The sequence below is a fragment of the Brachycentrus maculatus genome, unplaced genomic scaffold, assembly GCF_059751285.1.
Source record: "Brachycentrus maculatus isolate JH-2025_06_01 unplaced genomic scaffold, ASM5975128v1 h1tg000326l, whole genome shotgun sequence".
Classification (NCBI taxonomy): Eukaryota; Metazoa; Arthropoda; class Insecta; order Trichoptera; family Brachycentridae; genus Brachycentrus; species Brachycentrus maculatus.
In genome coordinates this window covers 3,288,962-3,298,818 of record NW_028281075.1, presented here as the reverse complement: position 1 = coordinate 3,298,818, position 9,857 = coordinate 3,288,962, and the positions used below count along the sequence as shown (strand labels likewise).

Below are 9,857 nucleotides of genomic sequence, written 5' to 3'. Positions count from 1 at the left end.
TTTTTTATTCGGTGCAACTTCTATAAAGTATGTTAAAAAATCAACCTTAACTAAGCATGTTTATCGAAAATTTCCCGAAAATTATTTAAATCGTGGCTTATGCATCACCACTTAGTATTTGTTAAAATAAAAATCAGTAATATTTTTTATTTAATTATAAGTAATTTTATGTAAGTACCTAAGTATATAATATATTTTTTTAATTCATTATAAAGCCTGTTAATTATGATAAAACATAAATCAGAATTAAGTCTGTTCATACAAAAATTATATATATATGTATATATATATATATATATATATATATATATATATTTATTCGATGCAACGCTTACTATGTATGTAAAAACAAACTTCAGAAGTAAGCATATTTTTCGAAAATAACTCGATAATTATTCAAATCGTGGCTTGTGTATCTCAACATAGTATTTTGGAAAACAAACGTGGATTTAAATTTCAAATCGATCAATCAAATCAATTAAATCAATTGAATGTGCAAATCGGTACTCATACCGCCATCTATCGAAAATATTTGAAACTTTCCCATATCAACTACTTGGTTAGAATTCGAAATAATCGGTGGGTTTATATGGATATAGATTTATAAATGTGGAAGAGGCGAAATTGTTTGCCAAAAATATAGCGGTTTGGCGTTCTATTCTCTCTGCCCACCCCTGCGGAGAAGCGTCATGATGTTAAGTCAGCCACAACATCCAAATCAACCCAGTTTATTGAAAGTATCGATATAATTCAACCAGGATTGCAGAAAGATACAGAAGGTATTTGGAACTAAAAAATGAATTCAAACTAATTTGGCGAATGAAAGTGAAAAAGGCGAAGATTGTTTGCAAAAACAGAGTATTGTGGCATTCTATCCTCTCTGCCCACCCCTACGGAGAAGCGTCATGATAAGTCGGCTAAAACGTTCAGAACAACCTTGTTTGATGTATAATATAAGTACGAAGTACCAGGAGCATATGAAGACGAAAGAGGTCTTATATGGAAAACTTGGCATAGTAAAATCGGTACTCGTGTACTTGAAAATGTAAAAATTTGTCGAATTATTAATTAGACTGTACCGTAGCGCCATCAAACGGCAAATGCTTGAATCATCCAAAAGTAGGTACTTACGGTAGGTACTCGTAGATAAAATAATATAAAAGTCAGTTGAGATGGTTCAACACGTAAGAAAGAAGGGTAGAACAAAAATAAAAGGCGAATGTAGTAGGAAAAAGAAGCACAGCAAGGCAACGGAAAACTTGGCACCATCGGGTACGTCAAATACTCGAACAGCAATCGCCCGAGCTGCTGCTGCGTTCAAGACGAAACGCTGCAGAGATCAAAGTCCGGCCGCTTCAAGAGGAACCGGAAGTACACAAAGTCAGCGTGAAACTCCCACCATGTTGGAAGGAAAATATAACACTATGGTTCATACAAGCCGAAGCTCAATTCACCACGGCAGGAATTACCGCCGACGAAACTAAATACTATATTATACTAGCAGCACTAGATACGGATTCACTCAGGATAGTAAGTGACATAATAACGCGACCTCCGACAGCAGGAAAATACATGCATCTAAAAACAAACCTGATAGCACGACTGCAAGACTCCGACCAGAAGAAACTAACAACTCTGTTAACCGGACTACAATTGGCAGACAGAAAACCATCAGAACTAATGAGGTATATGAAGGAGCTAGCAGGACCCAGTTTGGCAGAAAACCGTATAACGAAGACCCTGTGGCTACAGAGGCTGCCTCAACAAGTCCAAGCGATATTATCAGCAACGAAAACAGAAAATTTGGACGAAATGGCCAACACGGCACATAAAATAATGGACATACTAAGAAAACCGGAATGAAATAGGATAGACGAAAATCGACCATCCACAGCAGCACGGCAATATAATACAACTTGCGACAAACCAAGAAACGAAAATTTTAGTGACCTCATACTGTTGAGCTTGCAAAAACAAATCGAACTACTGACACATGAAGTTAAGGAACTAAAATTAAAACAAGAAAACGACAACTGGCAAGGACGCATGAGCCGCTACAACAGTAGAAGACAGGAAAACGGCCGATACAGAAACAAGAGTAGATTCCCCTACCGAAGCAATTCCAGAGAAAAATCGAACAGAATAAATTAAAAAAAAATTAAATTAATTAATTCTTTAAAATTAAAGAAGCGTTAAAATGAAAACGGTTTTGCGTCAACTAGTGGAAGAAGATCCGGACACCTTTCCTTCGACCTCTTGCGAGGACTCGTGCGGTAGGCGGCGCAAACGGTCCTGTTCGCGACGGCGGAAGAGGTGTCGCTCGTGCTCCAGGCGCAGGAGAAGGCGGCCCAGAAGGAGGTCCTGCTCCAGGAAGCAATTGCGCAGCAGCAATCGCCCGAGCTGCTGCTGCGGCCGGTTGCGCAGCAGCAATCGCCCGAGCTGCTGCTGCGGCCGGTTGCGCAGCAGCAATCGCCCGAGCTGCTGCTGCGTTCAAGACGAAACGCTGCAGAGATCAAAGTCCGGCCGCTTCAAGAGGAACCGGTGCTCCAACGAGCGCGAATGCCTCACTATCAGAAAAATGAGGCGCCGAAGCTGTTAAATTTTCAAGTACTCTTGAATTTGATTTCGACCCTGCAATACTCTATATCGCACTTCTATTTGTATAGTATTTATTGTATCGTTCAAATAAATTGTTTACACGCACGAAAAATATTTTTGATATTTTATATAAAATTACAAAATGAATTAGAAATAAATTACACTTATATTATTTTTAGTTAAGTTGCAAAAAAAAATATTATCAAAGACTTGAAGAAAATATATATTTTGTACAATTGATATGAATATTTATATAAATAAATATTAAGAAAACCAGAAACACACATCATTTAAATTACATATGGAATATTAATTCATTTTTCATATATGTATACGCTTTATAAATAATATCCTATATTATATTAAATAAAGAGTAAGTCTGATAGTATGAACTGACCGGAGCCATTTCGTCGTAACGTAACACGTTACGATGCGAGCATTCGTATAGTACAGCGAGCCGAGCGCTCCATCCATAGTCGGAGCGCTGGCCGCGAACGATGTTACGACGTTACGTTACGACGAAATGCTCCGGTCAGTCCCTACCATTAGACTTACTCTTTATTTAATATAATATAGGATATTATTTATAATAAATATATATAAAACCCTTATCCGCACCCCAATGGTGCATAGGGCACTGTGTCATATAAACGCAGTGTTATCTTGATCGTTTACACATGAAGGAAAGGTGATCAGCCCTCCGCTTCAGGTACCAGTTTATGGTAATATTGAATAAATGTTACAGTGAAAAAATCACTTATATTTATTTTACCCCCCTTGGGAATCGAACTCGGGACCTCCAGAACGGTAGCCGAGCGTGCTGACCATTACACTACGGAGGCTACTTTATAAAGCGTATACATATATGAAAAATTAATTAATATTCCATATGTAATTTAACTGATGTGTGTTTCTGGTTTTCTTAATATTTATTTATATAAATATTCATATCAATTGTACAAAATACATATTTTCTTCAAGTCTTTGATAATATTTTTTTTGGAACTTAACTAAAAATAATATAAGTGTAATTAATTTCTAATTCATTTTGTAATTATATATAAAATTTCAAAAATATTTTTCTTCTGATATTTAAAAGAATGTTTCATGTTTGCTACACGTATCGTAACTTTTTTCTTAAATATTTCTTTCAAAATTAATATTTTTGCAGTATAACACTTCAATTTAATGCCTGTATTTTATAAGTCTACATTTAAAAAAAAAACTTATTCGAAATAATACCGATTTAAGTATGGCATTTTTCTTTTTCTAATGATTTTTTACCATCGCGATAAAACACATTCATTCGCTTTTCGTCAAAAAACTCAGGTCTTTTCTTTGGTTTCCTGGATTTATCTGTAGTGCTTACATTTAACACATCCTCGCAAAAAAGTTTTTCAAAATAAGCAGCCATTTCATCCACTTGAGCTCTTAATTTGTCATCAGGATAAACCTAAAACAAAACATACATTTGAAATGAATAATATTTTTCTCAAATTTGATAATAATATTTGAAGCCAAAATTGAAAATTACCTTCAAATATTCATATGAATTATAAAAGACCGAACGAATATCATGAGCTACTTGATGAACATCAGTATAATAGGATTTCTGTATTCTCTCCGAGATATTTGAAAAGACTAGAGGATTCTTCACAACTTCATAAAAGTGAGGAGCCTAAAAAAATAGATAAACAATTTTTATTAAAAAAATTAATCAATACATGGAACTTTGAATGGTATCCAAAAAGGTGAATAGTTGCTATTATATGGGAAAATAATTCACGTTAAATATGAATGAAATTGTGGCAGAGTGGGTTCCAACCTAGAAACTCTGACTAACAGTCCACAGGATTGCATCCCATTTATATATTGTATATAATTTCTCAAGGTTTAATAGACAACTAGATATCAGTTTATTACTAACTTTACTAATATCCAGTCCAAATCTGCTGTCGCCTTTATTCTCCATGTTCCACAGTGAGAATAAAATGGACTCCATTCTTTTCAATCCACTGGACAAAGCATATTCATTATTTTTTCTGTTGGTCGTTTTAGTATTGACACTGTTTTTCTTTTTGAGTTTCTTGTTTGTGGCACACGAAGGATACTCCCTTTCAAAATATGACGCATCACCAACTATTGATTCTTTAGATGACTGTGTTTCATTTTGCTCATTGGGGACTGAAAACATAGTACTTTCTTGTCGGACCTCAATTGGTACTTCTTCCTTTTTCTGTCCTTTAGAAACTTCCATGCCATTATTATCTCTGTCATCATTTAGTGCGGTATTGCGATTTGCGTCTTCTGTTAACTTCCTGAATTGTTGAGAATTTTCACCAAAGAAGTTTTGGGAAACTTTGTTCCAACTAATACCGTCTGTTAATGGTGTGTCTCGTGTTTCCTCCGAAGTACTTTTCCCCAGATCAACAAACTCGGGCGGTGTCAGAGCTTCATATAATCTTTCAGCATCAGTTTTAGGTTTACTATATATATTAGTTAGTAATTTTGGAGCAGTTTGCTTCGCCGCTTCCCATTCCTTATCATAATAAGTATGGTAACCCGGATTAAGATTTGGAAACATGTTATGAAACCCTAAACCCTGCATGTAAATATTACCAGTATTCTGACTCTGTTCAAGTACTGGAGGTTTCTTGTTTAAAGTATATGAGTTATTATATGAGTTTACTTCGAATAATGGTTGAGGAAATGAAGAATTTGGAGCTTTTGAGAATGGTAAGCTCAATATTTTTGGGACTGTTCCTTTAGTAATCAGAGAATTATGAACAGTTATTGTTTCTAGAGCTCCATATTCCGAGTCGGGTGGTTTGTCACTCTGCTTTATCGGTACACTGTAACTCCCCGGCTTCATGTAAACTTTAGTAGGCTCATGTACATCACTATCCGATTCCAATTTTGAAGTAATAGTTTGGGCTAATGGTATGCTTCTTTGATTACTATTTTCTGAATCATTTTGTTTTGGACATTTGAAAGAATCATTGAAGCATTTATTTGCATTATATTTTTTTTCATTTACCCAATAATTAGTATTTAAGGGTGTAATAGAATCCCTGACTTCATTACAATCAAATATAGTTTCGGGAATCATAGTAATGGATTCTAAATTCACAGGTTTCTGTAGTTCTGAAGCCCCCTTTATTCTGCTTGAAAGATCTTCTAGTTTTGCATAATTAGTTGATCCCATCACATTCTGAAATTTTAATGGAAACTCTTTGTTCCAGTTACCGAAGCTTTTCATGGAGTCCGTGTTGTTGTGTAGTTTGCTTTCATCCGATTTCTCTGTTGTATCTATTAAAGGTCTTTTATTTAATTCATTCTCATTTCTCAGAAGAGAGCCATTTAAGACAGAGGGTGAAGAATGATTAGTAATTGTCGAGTTAGTCCACTGCGGAAATGTCTTTCCGCAGAGCGGAATTCCTGGAGCCAAGTATGAAGGTGCTCCATAACAAGTATTCCCTCCCCAGTGATGCGCTGATGGAGTTGATTGGTAGACTTGTGGGTTGACTGCGGTTACACTCCCTACCTGTTTTATTTGGTGCTTTTGAATTTGATTTTGAGTCTGATTTTGTATTGAAGAGAAATTCAGTCCATTAGCATTTTGTTTATACCTTTGTTGTTCCGCTTGAAATCCACTATCTAATGCTTTGAATGTTTTGTAAATATGATCCAGCATATTATTTGTGGCGACTTGCCATTCTAAAAAACTCTCCCTTATTTTCGGATTGTAATATTTGTTTTCTATTCTTTTGAAACTTTCGTGCTTTTCACACAAAAGTTCTTTAATTCCTTTCCAACCATCCAAAATTCTGACAAATGAAAAAATAAAATTCTTAATAACCCACGGAACACCTTGAGAGTGCAAATTTGCTACAGCAGAATCAGGTTTCTGAACATTGGATCGAGTTTTTTCACAAATAGTCTGGATGTTTTTAAAGCACGGTCTATTTTTATTTGCTACAGCAATATTCTCCGCAGCGGTACAAGCTTCTACAGCCAATTTGATGATTTGAATTGGTATAGATTCATCGTACATAGCTATGTCCACTGTCGATGGTTTACATAGATTGGCTTTCTCTGTTGAACATCTAGAACACAGAATGTCGCCACTTTTACTGGATCCAGGTATCTCAAGAAGATGAGGCTCAGTAGAAATGTTACACAATTCTGATACCATTCTTTCTCCTTCGGCAAAAAAGTCTAAACTGGTTGAAGAATCAGAATGTGGGAGACCTTTTACTTTCCCGTTATCGGGTTCTTTAAATACATTTGATTTTATAGTCAATGTCTCCATGTGCTCCACTTTGGGGGATAAACTATACTGATTGTTAGATTTTACAATTTTTCTTTGCAATCCTGGTGCCTGAGAAAATGTGTCAAGTGCGTAATCGGAAATGTTTATGTTGTTAGCATAATTCAAAGAATTTGTAGATCCACATGTCATTTTTCTAGAAAATTGCCTAAAAAATCAAATAAATTTTATTTCATGTAATGGTGGGAAATATCAGCTTTAGATAACAAAATGATATGTTACTTGTGTTGCATTGATCCATCAATCTCACTAGTTACGTATGATGTTGAATCCATAATTTTCAAGGTTTCAATTCCAATTCTTCATTGATTTTGGCCAGTATCTATAAAATATACCTTTAAATATATATATATATATATATATATATATATATATATATATATATATATATATATATATATATATATATATATATATATATATATATATATATATTATATATACATATATATATATATATATATATATATATATATATATATATATATATATATATATATATATATATATATATATATATATATATAATTTCAGGGAAGCATGCACTAAGCACATTTACGAAGAAGAAGAATATTAGATAACTCGTAAAACTGTGACTTAAAAAAAAACTATTCATATATTTTGAAGCCATTTAAATGATATTCTTCATATTGTGTATTTAAAAACCCCGTTATTATTATTATTTTTAATTCAGTAGCTTCAATTACATACAACTAATGTTGATTTAATTCGAATGATGACTGCTTTCAAAAGTTTCGTAAGAAAAATACGAAAACCGAAATATCAAAATTTAAAGACAAGCAAGCCGTATTAAAATATTGATTCATGCTACAATATTGCTTCTACCAAAATCAGCTGTTTTGTCATCACATCATAATTTGTCGTCAATTAATTCAAATAAATATTTCGAAAAGAAATTGATTAATAAATTATTGCGTGCTTGTATCATAATTACGTAGCTACAAAGACGAGATCTTATTTTGGAAAAATGAATGTAGAAATAAAAAAATATTGATCCTCAATTTTTTTCAGTTAGTATATATATAGTTATGTATCAGTTAGTTTTTCATTTTGATTTTCCATAGAAACATACAACGTGACCCAATTTATAAAACAAATCACCTTGAGACATCTAAATCGGGTCATTCCGGGGCAACTTGTATCCGGAGAGCAGAATAGTGAGAAGGTATCGGAGCGCACGTTACGGGGGAAATGAGGAAATAGCGGGGAAGCGGGGGGAGGGGCTTCGTAGCGGCGGAAAACGTTTCGAGGAAGAGAGAGACGGAGAGATTCACATTTTCACCGTAGGCGTACAGGCGCTGGGTGTGGTATGAGGTAAAGAAAGCTACCAGGCGCACAGCAACGATCTAAACCGAGACAGTTGGTATATACGATATCTGTGAATGGTGTAATGGTATGCCTTTCATAAAATACTTTTAATATGATACAAAGGTTTTTCTCAACGGTGATGTGCATATTTTTGTTCAGACTTATTCTACAACGTGTGTATTTAAACAAAGGAAAGCTTTCCGATTAGCAACCTTCGATTGAACTACTTTAGCCATATTTTCACGTGAAAATAAAACGACGTTGCAGCATTTTTTAAGCGACTTGACATCAGCATTTTATGTAATTTGTTTGATGGTTAAAAACGAAAAAAAATATTTAAAAAATATTTTAAAATCTATGTAGGTATACTTAAATATTTGAATTGGTGATGATTGTTTCATAGAAATAATTAATTTTGTATTGTATTGTATACGAGTCATTGAGCGTATTAAGTATTACCCCTATTACAATATTTTCTATGCCTTTGAAAAATATAAAATACCAAAAAAGGGAATTTTATATTTTTCTCGACTAGGATTTAATTTGGCAAACTTCTTGATACTTAATCGGTAAACGATATAACTTCGATGCATTTGAAAACCAATTAAATGAAAACCAAATTTAGTTACATGAAACGTTCCAACAAGCTTTTCATCTACCGTTAAATTTAATTAAATATTATCTACCGTTTAAAATATTATCTACCCTCAAAATAAACTCTATTTTGTATATATATGTGTACTTGAAGACATAGTAATATTAAACATTAGTAATAACCTTGAACGATGATAACATTTAGAAATAAAAGAAACGCACAGAATCATGATGTACGGATAATTAGGCATTGAATATTTTTTTTTTAAAAACAACTTTCAACTTTAGATAAATGTTCTAAAAATTAAAATGCCGTACAATAATTGAAAAACGATATTGTCGAATAGTAAAATAATAGAGTCGAATGAATTAAAAATGTCGTCCTACCTTGTAGTCATTTTACATCCGATAAAAATAGTTTTTTCGAGCTCCACTTCAGTGTAAATAGTACCACAAACGTTTTTTTTATAAATAATATTTTTAGTAAATAAATATTTCGATGCGACACGACCGCGAATAAGTTATGAAATAAAATTTTATGTGAAAATTACGTTTTGCCTGATTTTTCTGTGCTTGCCAACGGATTCGAATAAAATAATTGAATTTTGTTTATCATTCGTTTTTTGATCTATTTTCAGTCGGAGTTTAAGCGGGAAAATATGTGGTGTAAAAAATATTTTCGGTATTTTTTCTATGCATTTCTTTCGATCATATCTAAAAGCACTTGAATTTTCTTGTTAGAATACACTAGGTAATAGTTTTTTGTTTAGTTTATTCTAGTAGGAAAATCTATCAGTTATGTAATAATTATTTGTTAAATAAATTTGAAGCCAGTTCGTTCATAACACAGGTCTGTGATTTTTTTTTAAATAAGCGAATTGTAATTGAATGTGAATTGGGAATTAAATTTACTATATAATAACTTTATAAAAGATAAAAAGTATTAATAATTCATTCTTATAAATAAATAAATAGACTGACCATTTGGGAAGTATATCACTGGGAT

General features: G+C 33.1%; 1 long non-coding RNA gene across 2 annotated transcripts; it reads right to left on the bottom strand.

Annotated features, from left to right (window-relative positions):
• Window positions 1-342: 342 nt before the first annotated feature.
• LOC148304315 (uncharacterized) lies at window positions 343-9,421 on the bottom strand. 2 transcript variants are annotated; one of them, XR_015838377.1, is made up of 5 exons: window positions 9,239-9,421; window positions 7,151-7,263; window positions 4,526-7,076; window positions 4,133-4,276; window positions 343-4,051 (listed from the first exon to the last, which is right to left on the bottom strand). It is a non-coding gene; the product is annotated as an uncharacterized LOC148304315 (long non-coding RNA). The 2 variants fall into 2 exon arrangements; XR_015838376.1 differs by having other exon boundaries at window positions 7,151-7,250.
• Window positions 9,422-9,857: the final 436 nt, after the last annotated feature.